Source organism: Platalea leucorodia (assembly GCF_965183815.1).
Source record: "Platalea leucorodia genome assembly, chromosome: 3".
Taxonomy (NCBI): domain Eukaryota; kingdom Metazoa; phylum Chordata; class Aves; order Pelecaniformes; family Threskiornithidae; genus Platalea; species Platalea leucorodia.
This window is the reverse complement of record NC_138825.1, coordinates 82,283,502-82,301,344: the sequence shown is the minus strand read 5'-3', so window position 1 is coordinate 82,301,344 and position 17,843 is coordinate 82,283,502.

Here is a 17,843-nt window from a genome sequence, read left to right as displayed (position 1 = left end):
GAAAAAAAGAAAAAAAAGATGACTATAGGATAATAGGATAATCTAAGAATCTGTTCTGTATAAAGGCAACCTCTCTCCTACAGAGAGGAGGAAAATGTCACAGTGCTGTGCAGGTCATTCCTCTACTTCCTGTATTTCAGGAATGGCAGCTAGTCACTTGGAGCAGGCATTTATGCTGAGGTAGGAATCACACTTAATATTTCAGTTATAATCACAGCTTACAGGAGTCCCCAGGACTTGAAAGAGGCCATGCTTTAGGGCACATGATAGTTTCTTCATTATCTGTGGTTTTGTGACTCTAATCACTTTCCAGACCTGTGTTTGGGGTAGAATATTGCAGTGAAGGATAAAACATTTGCACTGATTAATTTTGAACGCCTGCAGCAATTCATATGATTGAGATGCTACTGCATCTCCAGGTTCTTGCAGAGCAGTATGTTGCTCAGTTTGTCCCCAAGCCTAGGAAACCAAGATGACTCTACACCATCTTCTCACCTGTATGGGGAGAGCCCACGATGTTCACTGATTTGCAGACACACTTGCAAGGATCTATTCCATGAAAGGAGCTCAGGAACAATACTGTAAAGCAAAATGTTTGGCCAGATAATGTATGTTTTCAATCAAAATTGCTGTTAAATGGTAGTCTGTGTAATGTAATTGGGATGTGAGTGTTGCATATACTACAGCAGGTTCTAAGCTACTACAGCTGCTGTGGGTAACAAGTGTAGTGAATATAAGAGAACCTGACTGTGATATGTCCTAAAAGACTGGGTACGTATTTCCAAGTAATGTTAGGCTTGAAGATATCTCCTGATAATGCTGTCTTTCAGGCTGTCATAGTTCTCTTCACCTGCTTTTATATTCCAAGACCTGTACATTGTGAATAATAATTTTGTATGAAATATTGAATAGTTCAGAAATAGGAGGGTAATTTTATACTGATTTTTTTTCAATCATATTGAAGGGTTCTCATTACTTGTTACTCAAAATCCAATTCTAATTCAAATCCATTTCCACTAAAGATCATGTTTATGTATCACTTTATGGAGGTTTATCTGTGCTTCTTGCATTTCCATTTCATGCACAATTGAAGACCATGGAAATATTACATGACATAGAAAGAGAGGGAGAAAATAACTGGATCCAAAATTCTGCTTCAGACCCAGTACCTACTGTAGCTTTCAAGATGGTTTTCTGCATTTTCATCCTAGAACTCTTATTTATGTAATAAAATGAGTTAACTAAAATAGTTTACTTAAATGTGCTAAAAAGAAAACTATATACTGAGTAGAAAGATGTTCTGTTCCCACAATGAAGACCAAATGTTAGGAGAGCCACGTTCCTCTCTCTGCCACAGGCTCACCCTGTGACCTTAGCCTTGGCCCTTGAGCTGTCCGAGCATCTTCTCACTCTGAAAAAAGGGCAATATTCTTCCTCTTTTCATGAGTGTCCTCTAGCCCTGTGCCAGGTTCCTTTCATAGTTACAGACTGTGCATGTTCATTAAATGGCTTAAAGGGGGATGTCACCACTTGGGGTAAAAAATTCTAGCTCATAAAACCCCTGCTTGTAACAGCCACTATCTTTGACGTGCAAGGAGGGGACAGATTGAGAATGGCAGAACCCTGCTCCATGATTGAGCGCTGGAGAAGCAGCCCCTGGTGGTGGCAGACACTAGGGGAACCTTGGGGATATACTAAGATACTGTCCCTCCAACCACAGGGAGCAGTAGCCAAGTTTCTCATTGCCTCCCTGCTCGGATGAGCCCTTAGTACAGGCAGACTCACCAGAGCTTTTCCTTTAATTGAAGTAAGTTGAATGGACACAAAGGTAAATGTTGATAATATGTTTGTGCTTCCATGAGTTTGCTCTTTCCCCCTCTTCAGTTTTGTCAAAAGGAACAGTGACGCTGATTGATTATGCAATTGAGTTCCTATTTCTTTACTCTAAAGTGAAGCTACCTACAAGTTTACTGGCCGATTTCCTAAAGTGCTGGTAGATCCTTGTTGCAAATGGGACCAACCACTCTCCAGCAAGTAAGGCGATAAAAATGCGGGCAACATTTCTCTGCCACAAGTGAAGCAGAGAAAGAGGCCACCGTGCATCAAGCAGAAAGATGAAAGCCATGCCAGCTATTAATGGGGACTAAAGTGTACTACAGCATGCATTTTCATCGCAAGCTAAAAACACCCTGTGTGAAGAAGCATGGAAATATTTTTTAATATTGTAGTTCCCTGTTAATGCCACTCTCAGTTTTCAAACACTCATATTCATGAGATGTATTATTATTAGCCATAGGGCACTTTATGGATGTTAATTTAATGGGTTTTTGTTTTTACTGATGCTTTGATGTTTCCAGAGACCTGCAGATGTGCTGCACGTTAAAGTCACAAACTCAGGGCAACCCAGAATTAATTGAGAAAGCTGGCTCAAAAGCAATTATACTGTTTTAACTGTATTCATGTATTCACCCTCATGCTAATATAAGGACTTTTGACGATGTTAAGAGACTGTACCTATGGTTGTGGGAGGTCAGAGGCAGCTGTACAAACTGTTTTCTGCCCTGGGATTAGCCGAGAACCTGCTTGGCCTCTGGCATAAGACAAATCAGCCCAGATGCTCGTAAGGGAGGAACGTACAGGAGCAAGACTCCTGGAGTCTGACGTGCTGCTTCTTTGTCTCTCTTGAGCAGTATCCCTGCCATTGCTGCAGCTTTGCTGCTCCATTTTTCTGCCCCTTATTTAAGGACAGGGGTTCTTCCTTGATATATATATATAAAGGTTTAAAAAAATAGGTGCATGATCTTAATGCAGATACATAAACAGCTTCGTTGTATCACCAGGTAACAGATGTAAAAGTCAATAGAAACTCAGTAATACATAATCTAAATACTCGCAGATATGTTTTAGGTCGGCCTTTAAAGGGGCCTTTGTGCACATGGCACAACGTTTGCAAAACTGTATGGAATATTGTGTGAAAACTGCCAGTACTTTTTAACCACAGGTTCTTAGGTTGGGAAACATATATTCCAGATTAAGTGTATTCAAATAATTTTTAAGCGATTCTTACATTAAGTCATCCCTGTCTGCACTGGCTTTTTCTCTGAAAATGGTTCTAGTGTGTGGTGGTTTTGGCTGGGATAGAGTTAATTTTCTTTATAGTAGCTAGTATGGGGCTATGTTTTGTATTTGTGCTGAGAACAGTGTGGATAATACAGAGAAGTTTTAGTTACTGCTGAGCAGTGCTTACACAGAGTCAAGGCCTTTTCTGCTTCTCACACCACCCCACCAGCGAGTTGGCTGGGGGTGCACAAGAGGCTGGGAGGGGACACAGCTGGGACAGCTGACCCCAACTGACCAAAGGGAGATTCCATACCATATGGCGTCATGCTCAGCATATTAAGTTAACGGTTGGACTTGATGATCTCAGATGTCTTTTCCAACCTTAATGATTCTATGATTCTATGAACAAAGTTGGGGGAAGAAGAAGGAAGCAGGGGACGTTCGGTGTGATGGCATTTCTCTTCCCAAGTAACTGTTACGCGTGATGGAGCCCTGCTTTCCTGGACACAGCTGAACACCTGCCTGCTGATGGGAAGTAGTGAATGAATTCCTTGCTTTGCTTTGCTTGCATGTGCAGCTTTTGCTTTCCCTATTAAACTGTCTTTATCTCAGCCCACGAGTTTTCTTACTTTTACTCTTCCGATTCTCTCCCCCATCCCACCAGAGGGGAGTGAGTGAGCAGCTGTGTGGTGCTTAATTGCTGGCTGGGGTTAAACCATGACATGGTCTTATGATACCTGTTTACTGTTGTAATATATTTCATCTATTCTGAGCAAGCTAGGACTGTAAGATTTGCTATTGTATGTTTCTGCTCAAAGGTTTCAATGTGAAGTTTTGTTGTCCAAAATCACAAATACAGTTATAACACAAAGATTTTTGCAGTTTCTCAATGCATCTGCAACCAGAAACAAAGGAGAACTTTTTGTTGAATTATTTTAATGTGATATTCAGCTGTTGGTTGTAGTGTGTGGTTCTTTTCATGGAGGCAAACTGTTGTGCAGAAACTAATATTCCACAGAGAGAAACAGACTAAGCTGGAGAGCGCAAGCATGGTGGTGGTGAAGAGAAAATATCTAATCTTGTTTCATGCCCATTTGCTGCTTGAATTTCCCTTTGCAGGCTCAAAAACACCACACGGCAGGTACTTTCAAAATTAACTCTCCTTTCAGGGGGTCTAGTGTAATAGTACTTAAGTAGGCTTTTCTGGGCTGAATTAGCTGTTTCGAGTTTATGTTTGGTTTCAGCATTCATATTCTCTCTAGGCTGAAAAGCTCAATTTCCCTACCAATCATGCTCTCTTTGTACCCTTTTCCCACTGCAGAGCTTGGCAACCTTTGGCAACCTGCTCCTGTCAGCTGGATTTTCCCTCTCTGCCAGGTTCTGCTCTTTGCAAAGTCTTTAAACCAGATCATTGCCCAGGAGGTCAGAACAGAGTGTCTGGGATTTCTTTTCAAATTTCATCCAAAATAGCTAAGCTAAGGGACCTGTCCAGTGTATTTTGTAAAATATATGTGATCAAGCTGGTTACTTGACTTCTTTCTGCTACCTGTTCCCAGATACCTTTGCTTCTCCCATTTTCCTGAAATTGCTAATGCAGTACTGCTCCCAGCACTCCTGCTCTTGAGAGCACCAGGGTTTGTATTAAGACAGGTTGATGACAGCCTATTTGCTACGGAGGGAAAAAGGAGCTTTCAGAAGCAGTAAGCTTGCTCCCCCTGCACAAAGTTGCTTAATTTTACACTCTTCTACCAGATCCTAGATGTAAAAAATGTAAATACTCCCTACAGGAATGTGACATGATGTGTCTATGGCTTTGACCATTGTGCTTATGAAAATATTAATTTAATGAGAAGGAAACAGTTTTGTTTTCCTCAGAGATCACAATCAATCTTTAGATAATCAAGAACAAATGTGCATTGCAACAGTGCTTTAACATGAGGTCTGCTAAAGTACTTCTGAAAATTTTGTAAAGCCACACAGCTCTCAGAGAAAGAGGACTTAAACCAGTCCAGTGATACTAGACAGCAGCTTGCAGAAGTCTCCCTGCACATCAGGAATAAAACCTGGATCTCCCCTTGTAAAGAGGGAAATCTTGGGCACTAATCTTTGTCCTGAAAATGGTATCTGTATCTCCAATTAAACAGGAAAAAAAAAAAGCCTAAATACTGTTGTGAGAAGAAACCTGAAGCCATCCCCCTTAGTCATTTCCAGAAAGCATCCCTAGTAAAGGGCATCACAGTCAAGCTACCTTGTATTTATTCCTTACCTTGTGCCACAACTCAGGCATTTCTTTTCTGCACCCTCTCTTACCTGCAAACGCCGTGGTGAATATTGTCCTACCTTCCCCATTCCAAACCCCATGTGCCAGACTATATCCCCAGACCTGGGGAATAAGGCATTTTGCTAGGAATTAAATCAGTTGATAAGGTTTTGGTGCACTAGAAATTCAGGACTGCTGCTGACTAAGCTGGCATATAAAAGGATGCTGCCACCTATTCTGTCAGCTACCTTGTACGGAACATGTGCCTGGCTTCTTTTCATTTACTTTAAGCAGCATGGAAACTATTTGGTCTCGATAAATACCAGATAAGGACTGTAATTCAGATCCTCTGCACTGAGAAACAGTATAAAACCAGTGTTTTAAAATACAAAGCAACTCAGGTTAAACCTTGGATGAAATGTGCCATGAAACCAATTGCACAATATAATTACAGGCACATGAAGCTCCTTCATACTAATTAATGACTAAGTAACATCTAATAAAAAAGTACATTTTCTTAGAAATGCACTTACTAAAATGTTTACAGATGTAGTCTCATTCAGGGCCTGATCCAACTATAGAACAAATCGCTTTGACTTGTACGGCAGCAGTGGCTTTATAAAAGACATATGTGGCATGAAAGCCCAAAGGGAAATATAGTATTCTAGGTGGAAAGTACCCTCTGACTTCGTTTTTCCTATTTCAACTTATTTCTGAACTTAGAATCATAAGAATCGTTAAGGTTGGAAAAGACCCTTAAGATCATTGAGTCCCACCGTTAACCTGTCACTACCAAGTCCACCACTAAACCATGTCCTCGAACTTCAAGGGACGAATTTAATAGGCAAACTGAAAGGAACAAAAAAAGGTCCAAACAGATGACGCTAAGCTGGCAAACGCAGCTCAAACGCAAGCTGAGAGCTCCATCTGCTGCTGGGCTGAGGCGGGGCGCTTGGTGTCTTAATTAGGAATAGGAATATTTCGTGGAAAAACAACTTTTCCTTTCTTCCAGTCCCTTTATTTTCATTTCCCTCTCTTTTTTTTTTTTTTTTTTCTTGTTTTTGAATTGGCATCTTGAGACCACTACCAGCACTTGCATAATATTCTTGTATAATCAAATGTGTGCTTTTGTATGAGGAAAAATTTCCTGCAGCATCCTGTGACATAAACCCAAACTTCTCTCAGACTTCACCATCTCTTCACTCTCTTTCTGCATTTTCAGGAATGAATGTATTCTGTAAAAGACGCAGTAGACAGCTAAAGCACACTAGCCTATTCAGTGCTCTGTATTCACCAACATCTCTCTCCTCTGCCTTTTGGTTTCCCAGTAGCTTGCTTAATAAGGACATACCGACGACAGTGCAGTATTGCTGTTTGCCAGATACAGTACAAAACTGAGAACCCTCTGTATCTCTGACAGTGTGACTCCCTCCTTGTCATTGTAAAAAGTGACCAGAAGGTTGTCATACTTTAGTACTACAACACACATCTTGGAAATGCATGTCATTTATAGGAATATAAATTGCAGTTCATACTATACTATAAACACAGCTGAATACACAGAGAGGGATAATCTTCTGAAATTTAGAAACACGAATCGATCAGAAGATGCAGATCTTATCAAAAAGAACAGAAAGGACAAGAGGAATATTTTCATAGATGGTTTTCTCTCAGAGCTGGACTTAACTATAAGCACTCACTTAAAGTGGACCTTGTGTACAGGTACCGCTTTATTTACTAGCCATGTTATTTGCTATTCTTACTGCAGTGAGTCTTCTTGGAAAACATTCCATCCCTGGAAACATTCAAGGCCAGGCTGGATGGGGGTCTGAGCAACCTGATGTAGTTGTAGATGTCCCTGCCCGTTGGATGGAGGGGGGATGGACTAGGTGACCTTTAAAGGTCCCTTCCATCCCAAAGCGTTCTATGATTCTATAATTCTTTGTTTAGGTCTACATTAGCTCTCAGTGTGGCCCAACAGATTTTTACAGTGACACAGTCACTACCGAGGTTTCTAGATTCACGCTACACATATTTTCAAGGTGTTACCGCAGATTGGTTCCAGTCTGGTCCCATGGACTGGCTGCCTCTTAGCAGCTGAGTCACACTAAATCACTGCTGGAAGGAAATCCTCTCATTTGTTTTCATCCAAAATGAAAGCCACTCAAGCAAGGTGTCCTAGTCCACTAGGGTTGGACTAGATGGCCTTTAAAGGTCTCTTCCAACGCAAACCATTCTTTGATTCTATGAGACTATGAAGTACTCTGAGAGAGCTTTGTGATGCCCACCAAAGGGTGGTAAGTGGGGATGCCTGGGAGAGCCCCTTAAGAAAGGCATTCCTGTTGGGAGCTAAAAGGCTAAACCACAAACTACATTAATGGAGAGCTAAACTTTCCATTTGAAAAAGTTAGCATTTCATGCCAACGATGGTCTTCTTAAAACTTTACTAGGCATAATGCATTGCAGGGTACATGTTGAAGTGTATTTCAATCCTAAGTATGTTCCTAAGTGCAAACATGGATTCTCTTTCTCCCTGTGCACCCTGCTTGCTCTTTTCTTTCTGATCTTGCTTGTTACACCAGAAAACAAATAATCTTCTCTGGCAGTCTTTTGCATTAAGTTTAGTCAGTACTCAGCTTGAGTTGAAAAATGGGGATATAATTCTCAGTACAGCTGGAACACCTATCACTGACATCAAGATTTTGCCTCTTAAAGCTCAACCTTCCTTAGAGCAGAGTGCAAGCATTTTGAACACAGGCTCTTCTGCCTTTCTTCCATCTTAAAGAAAGCAGGGGCTTGTCGTAGCTGTATATACCTATATACACTGAATTGTGGCAGATCCTGAGGACAAGTATCTTTCATTACCAGAGATATTTATTTGCCTCTTAAGGTGCTTCAAATAATGCTGTTTATAAATGACAGTGAAATAGAATCACTTAGATTAAAAATGTGGCTTGAGAATATACCACAGTAATGCCAACATCATTATCAGTCTGCTGTTAACTTTGCATGTGCTGACCATAAAAGAATAAACAATAGTATTTCAATGAGGTTTATGACTAAATGTAAGTAATTATATCAGGATGGTGAAAATTTGTGACTTTGCATAGAAATGTTCTGTACCTCTGATAAAAAAGCAGAAGGCAATGACTACACCTGTAAACAAAGCCTGCAAACAATACATATTAAGAAAACAAAGGTCTGCCTGTTGATTACAGTTATTTTGGCAGTGGGATCACAGAGGAAAAATTGCAATAGTTTGAGCAGGGAGGGAGACAGATGGTGTGGATGGTGAGTTTGGCTGCCTTTGGCACTGAACTACAGGCTGGGTATTCTCTCATTTCTTCTTCTTTTCCTTTTAACCTTCTCAGTTCTCCTTATTCTCAAAGGACGCCCTTTTCCTGTCTCCTCTGCCTCCTCATCTGCTCAAGAAAGAGGGAGAGAGGACAGCAATGAGCAAGGTAGATACTTCCCTCTTCACTGAGACAGCTACATGAACAGGCACAGCTCTGCAGCAGGAGTGGAGGGTGACCCTGTAGCTTATACCGAATAGCTGCCTCCAGATCTGCCCATCCAGCTCCTTCCTGCACTTTTCAAAATTGGCTGATGCCAGACATGGGTGCATTGGACCATGTCAGCCCAGGGTTAGAGTGCTGGATGGAGAGATCTGCAGACCATTGATTTCACACTTCTATTTTATTTTGGCCAAATCATGCAGTGGCAACTTCTGGAGTCATTAAAAAATGTCAGAAGTTGATGTCTGTCAACTTTCAATATTAATTGGCAAAATCAGGCAATGAGAAGTAAAGAAAAAAATCTAGTGTAAATTCTTGGGCTATATTCAGACCAACACTAAGACAGCTAAGATGGACGTCAGTTCAGACCAAGCAGGTAGTTTTTAACTGGAAAGACTATGATTCCCTGTTATCCTGTCACTCCCCAGGGGATCTTGAGTCCCTGCCCCCATGCTGGACTGTGACATTACCAAGCACATAAATACTGCTCCTGATGGGCTTCAAAGCTTTGTGTCTGGCCCCAAGATGCCTGACTCACTAAGCCCTGCTTGCCTCCGACAGACAGCACTGAGTTCAGTGTCAGATGTGTCTCGTGGTTAAAATGAACTGTCAAATTTAGTACCATTGAACCTGCTATTAATGTGTTCTTATTCTTTTTACCTGTGGACGATTTCTGCCAAGTGATGGCAGAGTGACTATGGGCAAGACCCACCAAAGGACTTTCAGTGTTTTGAAAAACACTTCATGGTACAATCCTTGTGTGACTTTATGCTAGTTAACACTGCTGAGGAGAAGGGTAAATTCACCCCTTCTGGGCTGCAGGCTGATGAGCTGCAGTGCTTTCAGTGCCAGAGAGCGCTGGGTATCTCACTGCATTACTCTGTGCACATACAACCCTAATGGTGCCCTGCTGTCTATACTTGTACCACTGTCAAACCTCATCCCCCCCAAACTAACATGGCAATCTAAACATCCTACCACCGTCCTTACAGGATGTTATTACTAGCAGTCTTTTCTGAGACAATATCTTTAACACTGCAGCACGAAGATGTCCTAATTTATTACACATGGCCTCAATTCTGTGAAGAAATGCTGGGTTTTGTGAGTCTGCAAAGCCTGCTAGAAGGCACAACAGAAAACAAGCATATTCCTCACCAAATTCTATTACAATTGATAACTGGGGGGTCAGCTAACCTGCATCTCTTGTTTCAAAATGTACCAATTTCCTAGAAATGCCATCACTTCTGCATCTCATAATCTCTTGCAGGAGATGGTGGTGAAGACTTTCTAGGAAGGAGCCAATTGATCAAGTGATATCACCAGCTGACACCATGCTTAAGGCCATGTTGGTCTGCATGTGGTGTTGCTGATGTTACTTTGCAGGACTGCCCTAGGAACCAGCTCTGTGGAAACCATCTGTGGATCCCTGGAGGTGCAATTACCCTGTCATGTGAATGTGCTTGGCAGTCTACATCTATCCCAGATGGTATCACTGTCCCCATTTCACAGGTTGGAAAACCCAAAGCACAGAGCAGCAAACCATCATGTTCACGTTTACTCACAAGCTAATAGAAGAATAGAGAATACATCCTTCTCCCTCCCCCTGTGCTTGCTGTCTTCTAACTTCTGCCACAGTACTCATAATCTCAAACATCTTTAGTAACTGCATTCACTGATTTCTTTTTACATGCTTAATGCAAGTTTTATAAAGCATTTCAAATAATCCTTAAGGGGTGGGTCACTGTATAAAGATGCTCTATCAATATTGTTACTTTAACGAGGCTACTGAAAAAGTACTTTTAGTCTCTTTCTTTCCAGATTGTTGTAAACCAAGAAAACAAACACAATAGCAATATATGCTACCAACTGTAGGTTTGACCTCACTAGGCAAGGATTTTATTTCATAAATGACAATTATAAGCCTGTTCTATTTGTTCCAGAGTTAATTTATCTAGTTTCCATCCATATTTACAACAGTAAATTACAGACCAGATTTGCTGCCTAGTAGCTAATCACCTTCTTTGACTGGCTGATGTTCTTCTGGCAGGCCTTAAATGTCTTTAAGGTCCCATATGTTGGCTAAATGCTCCATTATATACAAGATAATAGATGGTTCCAGAGAGACTACAATGCTATAATTAATTGGAGACAGTCTTTTAACATCATAATACATGAAAATGCTGACTGATTTCCCTTTACTTTCAATGAGTAGTTTTTATCTGTGATCTCAGAGGATTCAGCTAGAAATTGTTAGACATAAAAGCTTTATAGTTCAAGTCATGGAAGAACTACAGACAGAACTACAATATAAATAGCAGAATTCAACAGTTCTTTAGAAATGTCCTTTTAGTATTAAATCAAATTTTCTATATCCTTAAAAACAGTCAAAATGCAATAAAATTAAACAAAATACATTAATAAACTAGCTAAAGCAAGCACAGACTCCAAAAATGTGTCAATGGGCATTCAGTGAAGATAACTTCTTATAGTTTGCTGTTTTAGTTTCATCATATGCACTTTTGAATGTATGTAGCTTGCTATATTTTATCTACCCATCTACACCAAAATTTTAAATAATTTACAGGCTGTTTGCAAGATTTCAGATGGTACCTTCTGTGTTTCTTGTTCTTTCCAGTTATGCTCAGTTCCAAGCCTGTTTCCATGCTAAAAGAAACTCTTTCACTTGCAGATTCTTATCTTATCAAATGTTCACTGTGTGAGAAAATAAATGCACATTTTGTGCATAATTTTTTAGGCAACATGTATTGCATATCCACTATCTATGTGCAATACTCATATATTAAAGTGACGGAATAGAAACTGAATGGCATGTTTCAACTGACCCAAATTACTTTTTCCCCAAGGCAATTCAGTTCATGTTTTTGAGACTCGTTTGATTCAAAACTCGAAATCAGAACAAAATTTTAAAGTGAAATTTCTCACTGTGGAAATTGTGGTTCAGCATAATCTTGGTCAGTAGTTAGTGGTCAGTGTTTTTATTTTTAACTATGAAAACTTTTCATTCATTCAGCTTCAAAATTGTGAAAATGTTTCTTTTTTGCTTTAATTGGCCAACACGCTTTTTCCCTATTGCTTTCTCATTGTCCTGTCTTTCACACCGCCTCCAGTTATTAGAACAGCTGATCTTTGGAATATTTTTAGCATGTTACATAATTAAATATGTTATTCATTCCCATCCCTGCAACTAGAAATGTACCATTAACCTTGCTCCATGGCTGAAAACCTGAGGTGCCTAGTTCCCAGACATTTTGGAGTACCAAAGTTAGCTGGGAACTCCTGCTACAAACATAAGGCACCATTAGAAAAAAGATGTTTGATGGCATCTTGCTTTATTCAAAGACAGAATTTCCCAGTTACACTTGGGGAAGAAAGAAGGTCATCTGGTACTGTCCATAAAGGTTGCTGACCTGTCTTTTCACCATAACTGCGCTGTTTCTTGTCATGTCATTCTTGGCTCCCCCTGAAGCGTAGAGCCTTTTTAAAATAAATCATCAATAGTGTGGTGTGTTAACTGTGGCTGGCCGCCAGATGCCTGCCAGGCTGTTCTCTCGCTGCCCCTCCTCAGTAGGACAGGGGGAGAAAATACGATGAAAAGCTCATGGATTGAGATAAAGACAGGGAGATCACTCACCAATTACTATCATAGGTAAAACAGACTCAACTTTGGGGAAATTAATTTAATTTATTGTCAATTAATATCAGAGTAGGATAGTGAGAAATAAAAATAAAACCAAAACCACCTTCCTCCCATCTCCCTGTTCTTCCCAGGCTCAACTTCACCCATCACTCTTCCACCTCACACCCGCTTGTGAGCAGCAGAGGGGGGATGGGGAATGAGGGTTGTGGTCAGTCCATAACACTTCTCTGACACTCCTCTTCCTCACACTGTTCCCCTGCTGCTGTGTAGGGTCACTCTGACAGGATACAGCCCTTCACGAACTTCTCCAATGTGGGTCCTTCCCATAGGCTGCAGTTCCTGCCAGAAAACCTGCTCCTGCATGGGCTCCTCTCCATGGGCCACAGTTTCCTTCAGGGCATACCCACCTGCTCTGGCATGGGGTCCTCCACGGACTGCAGGGTGCATATCTGCTCTACCATGGACCTCCATGGGCTGCAGGGGAACAACCTGCCTCACCATGGTGTTCTCCATGGGCTGCAGGGGAATCTCTGCTCCGGTGCCTGGAGCACCTCCTCTCCCTCCTTCTTCACTGACCTTGGTTCTGCAGAGTTGTTCCTGTCACATTTTCTCACTCCTCTCTTACAGCTGTTGTGCAGTGTTTTTTACCCTTTCTTAAATATGTTATCACAGAGGCACCACCACCATCACTGACGGTCTCAGCTTTGGCCAGTGGCGGGTCTGTCTTGGAACTGGCTGAAACTGGCACCATCCAACACGGGGGCAGCTCCTGATGTCTTCTCACAGAAGCCACCCTTGCAGCCCTCTCTGATACCAAAAAGTATTTAGAAGATCCCAGTGATCAGGTAACCAGAAGCTGCTCTGTGCAACTCTGCGGAGAAAAAGCGTCTGCAGCTGTACAAGCAGGGCAGTGGCAATGAGAATTGGGGGGTTCAGTTTACCTCAGTACTGGACATTACACAAGAACAAAATTATAGTCATTTATATAGAACATAAAAAAAAAGAGAGAAAAAATAATTCAAGACCTGAAGATTATTTATTTCATATGAGAAGGTCAATCTATTTGCTTGACCAATAAGAAGACTGAGAAGTGTTTTTCCTCAGGAAGAAGGACTAATGAAGATGTTAGTAAAGAGCTTTTCAATCCAGAAGAGAAATGGATCATAAAAATTAACAACTGGAAGCTGAAACCAGGCAAATTTAATTTGGGAATATAGCAGAATGCTAGCAGTGAGAGTGAATAACTCTGAAGAAAACTACTAAGAAAACAGTGGGTTCTCCATAATTGTAATTTTTATGAAGTGATACCTTAAGTATTGTTCTTCAGAAATGTAATTGTTACTACCTATAGTCAATTTTGCTTAAGATGGAAAGCTTTGATTTATTTTTACTCTGGGGTATATCCTTTAGTTTTTCTGTTACTCATGTATAATGAAAGTTGACAAGAACTGTACTTTATAAAGGCAGCAAATGAGAACATTGGGCTAAAAGAGTTGTTTTAGTTACGGAAGGCAGAAAATTTGTAAGAAGTGCTGTATGAGAGGAGATATATATACCTTAAAGATTTCCTCTGAGGAATGGGATGGCTGGAAGTTAAATTGGAACCAGCAGCTGCCAAAACCTTCCTTGAGTCCATGTGTTGAAGCTAAATCACATCATAACTTTTCTCCCTGCTAACAATTTCCCTTAACAAGTGATGTCTGTGAGAGCACTATTATTACAATCACAGGCACCTAAATTGAGAAACCAGAGCAAAGGGAATAGAGAATATGTCCTTGATATTTATTCAAGAGGATTCTCCAAATTTAGGAATTGAAGTGACAAAGTAGTGGGCTTGGCCTATGATAGAAAACCCATCTTGATTTGTAAAGGATTTTTGCTAAAGAATTTTTGCTTCAAAGATGACCATGAAGTAGCAGCCAACCACAAGAGCAGAAAATTGACAGAATTGTTTCTACCTATGATTCTCTCTATTTAAATGACACATTATATAGATATATTATGACACCTAATATTGGTGAAACACTAGAACGGCTTGCCCAGAGAGGTGGGAGATGCCCCATCCTTGGAAACATTCAAGGCCAGGCTGGATGGGGCTCTGAGCAACCTGATCTAGTTGAAGATGTCCCTGTCAGTTGCAGGGGGGTTGGACTAAATGCCCTTTAAAGGTCCCTTCCGTCCCAAAGCGTTCTATGATTCTATAATCTATATTTTGTGATATTTACAGTCTCTACCACAGCAAGAAGTCTGTACCCAACAAGTCTCTTGCTGTTTCACGGCAACAAGTCTGTGCCAGAAGATCATAGACCATCCTTAGCTGTTGTTCTCAGCTCTGCCTTCAAACAGGAAAAGTGAGACCTTGTTAACTGACCCTGGAGACACTCACATATCTCCTTCACTGAACCATTTCTGTATCTCCTCAGAGTTGATCAGTATGTATTCATCATCATATATGCTAGTCCAAGACACTCCTTACACACGGTCTTCAATTTAAGAGGATGGAGATACTTCCTGATGTGAAAACAGGTTACGGCATATCTGCTTTTCATTCTTTCCTTCAGACATTTGTCCTGCAGGGTGTGTAGAAAAGCAAAGCAGGAACAAATGGAGCCATTATGCCTATTCACTGAAACCTTTGTTCTTTGGTGTACTATGTGTTTTCTGAATTTAGTGCCCTGTGGTTGTGAAAACTGATATAGTTTCCTCAGCTGTGAGAGACCTCTTCGCTGTATTTAGGGAGAAGTGGGCACTGTAGCATCCTGGGCCATGTCTACCATGGTTAGAAAGCTCCTCTTAAATGGCAACTCTCAACAAGAGCTGAGTTTTTGGCAATCTTGTACCTCCCACCATGAAGTCTGAAAACCCTCTCCAGTTCTTTAGCAGGACTAGATGCCTCCTCAGACTGAATTGGGTCTTTCATATGACCCAGGAACACAAGCCACCACCCACTCTTGCTGTAGGGTCCATCAGTGCATCCATGGAGTTCCTCTGGAGCCAGAGAAGTTGACTTGTGTGGAAGAAGCTGAATATTTCACTTACTCCATTGATCTCCTGAGTTCACAGGGAAATTGAGAGGGCAGACCTTCTGCACAGACAGGTCTGCAGTTCTGGCTGGCCTGAGAACATCATGGTTTCTACAGGATCCGCACTTTAAGGGCCACCTTCTACTGCAGCTGCCACAGACCTGCCGAAGAACTGCAGGTGGAGAGAGAATAGACTGATGCAGGATGATTTTTTTCTGTATTAATTGATTTTCTGCATCAGTTTCAAAGGTAAAGGAAGGATTCAGATGTTGCAGCCTGATCTAAACTCTTGTTGATGTAATAACATATTTCTAGACAGATAGAAGTGAATCCTAGTGAGGACAGGATATCACTTTGTGAGCATTGTTCTGTTTAAAAAATACAGTAGATTTTTTTTTAGAGACAAGGAGTTGGTAGACTCTGGAGGCCTCTGTTATTAGGGTTGAGGAGAGCAATGGTTGATAAAAGCAACCTGTTTTGTGTCTGTGATTTATAAGTCTCAATCTGTTGGCATAACATCCCTCTGGTTTAAGTTGTATAAAGGATAAGAAAGGCATCCTGTCCAGGCAGTATTTGTCTGGATTTGAGAAACTCGTTGGTGACTGAATGTTGACCTTGTTCAACAGTCATGCAGAGTGTTCTCTCTTATATTTTTGAAATTTGAAACTTGTTTAAAATACTATGCTCTTAAAAAACAACAATTTCCAAATGCTTAATGACACAAAAAACCCCTATACTGATAAAATACCAACACAAGAACAGCTGTACTGAAGTCATAGTAACGGCTGGAAATGGGAAGGCCAGAGTGCATCTAGCAAGTAGCAAGACCTAGTATCCTGTCTCCAGTCAAGAGCAGATCTTTAGGAAAAAAAGTATAAGAACAAAGCAAACTTGGAAACAAGGAAAGAGATACTTCCCTCTATGCTTGCTCCAAGCTGCCAGGTTCTTGAATGAAATGCTGCACCTAGAGTTTTCCAGGTGGGCCCTACTTCCATGCATTCGTCTCTCTGCTCTTAAAATCCATTTATACTTTTAACATACAAGTTGTCTCTATTTGGTAATGAGCTCTATGGCCAAACTGCAGATGTGAAAAGTTCTTATTTTTAAAAATATGTTACTTGGTAATTTAATTTAGTGCCTCCTAATTCCAGTGCAATGAGAATCAGTGAATTAGCATCCAGCAATTTTTCAGTATGATAAACAGTGAATAAACATTCACTAGCTGTTTCCTTTACTGCCTTTCTACACTGTATAGCATCTTATATATATCTATAAAGCACCTTGTTCAAACTAAAAGGTTTAGCTGGCCTTCCCTTGTAAGACAGTAAAATGTTGACATGAAATTCCCAACAACTGTTGAAAAATATTTTATACTATTTAATCTTTTTTTTTTTTTTTTTAAAAAAAAGATCAGTGAGGCATGTTCCTTTGGAATTACAGCAAAATATATATTATTTTCTTGACATCATTTAGGAATTTTGGAGTTGCATGTTAAAGCACAATTGTGCATCAACAGAATTAATGCTGCAAATGTTACAGGTCTTTGTCACAGCCACTATGGTATCAAGTCATGATAAAAATAAAACAGAAAGATGGGTTTGGTAATTGGTCACAAGGACCAACATCCAAAGATAAAAAGTCTCTTTGTGTACAGGGTACATTGCCCCAAGCTGGTATTACTGTGTAATTTTTGCAGATTTAAATTCTTACATTGACAGGTTTTTCTGAAGAACTGCACTTTTGATCCTAAGTGCTGCAGAAACTCCTGTAGAAGGCGGCTAAGGAAAGAAAGGGGCAGGCATGATAAAGAAAACTGAAGACAGCAGAACCTAATGGAGCACAAAATGAATTTTCTCTGCCAGGGGCACCATTTGGCAACAAGGAAAATTTGTAAGTATTTTGAGGCTACAGAATTTGGGACCTTTAGGGCTCTGTCTTATTATCAACATAGTTGCTTAGTCCAATTACACAAAATATTTCAACCAACTAGTTAACGCCAAGTGACAGTAGAAATGAAGACAAAGAGGAGAAGATTAATGCAGAAAAATAAAAATGAACCTGGTTGTAACAGCTATACTTGCAAGCATACTATTATGTGAGGGCTCCAAAAATTTCCAGCAGCTGTAGATGTTTCCATCTTTTTTTTATTCTCTTCCTCCAGACCTGACTGAATAGGTGCTTAACCTATGTGCAAGAACATTTCCTTCTTCAGCTGCTGGGAAAGAAGTGAAGAGATAGAAGTGATACTAAGGGCATTTAAAAAGCTAACTAAACTTAAGAAACTCTGAGGCTATAATGGGCATTAAAAATAACTAAATAACTAGTAA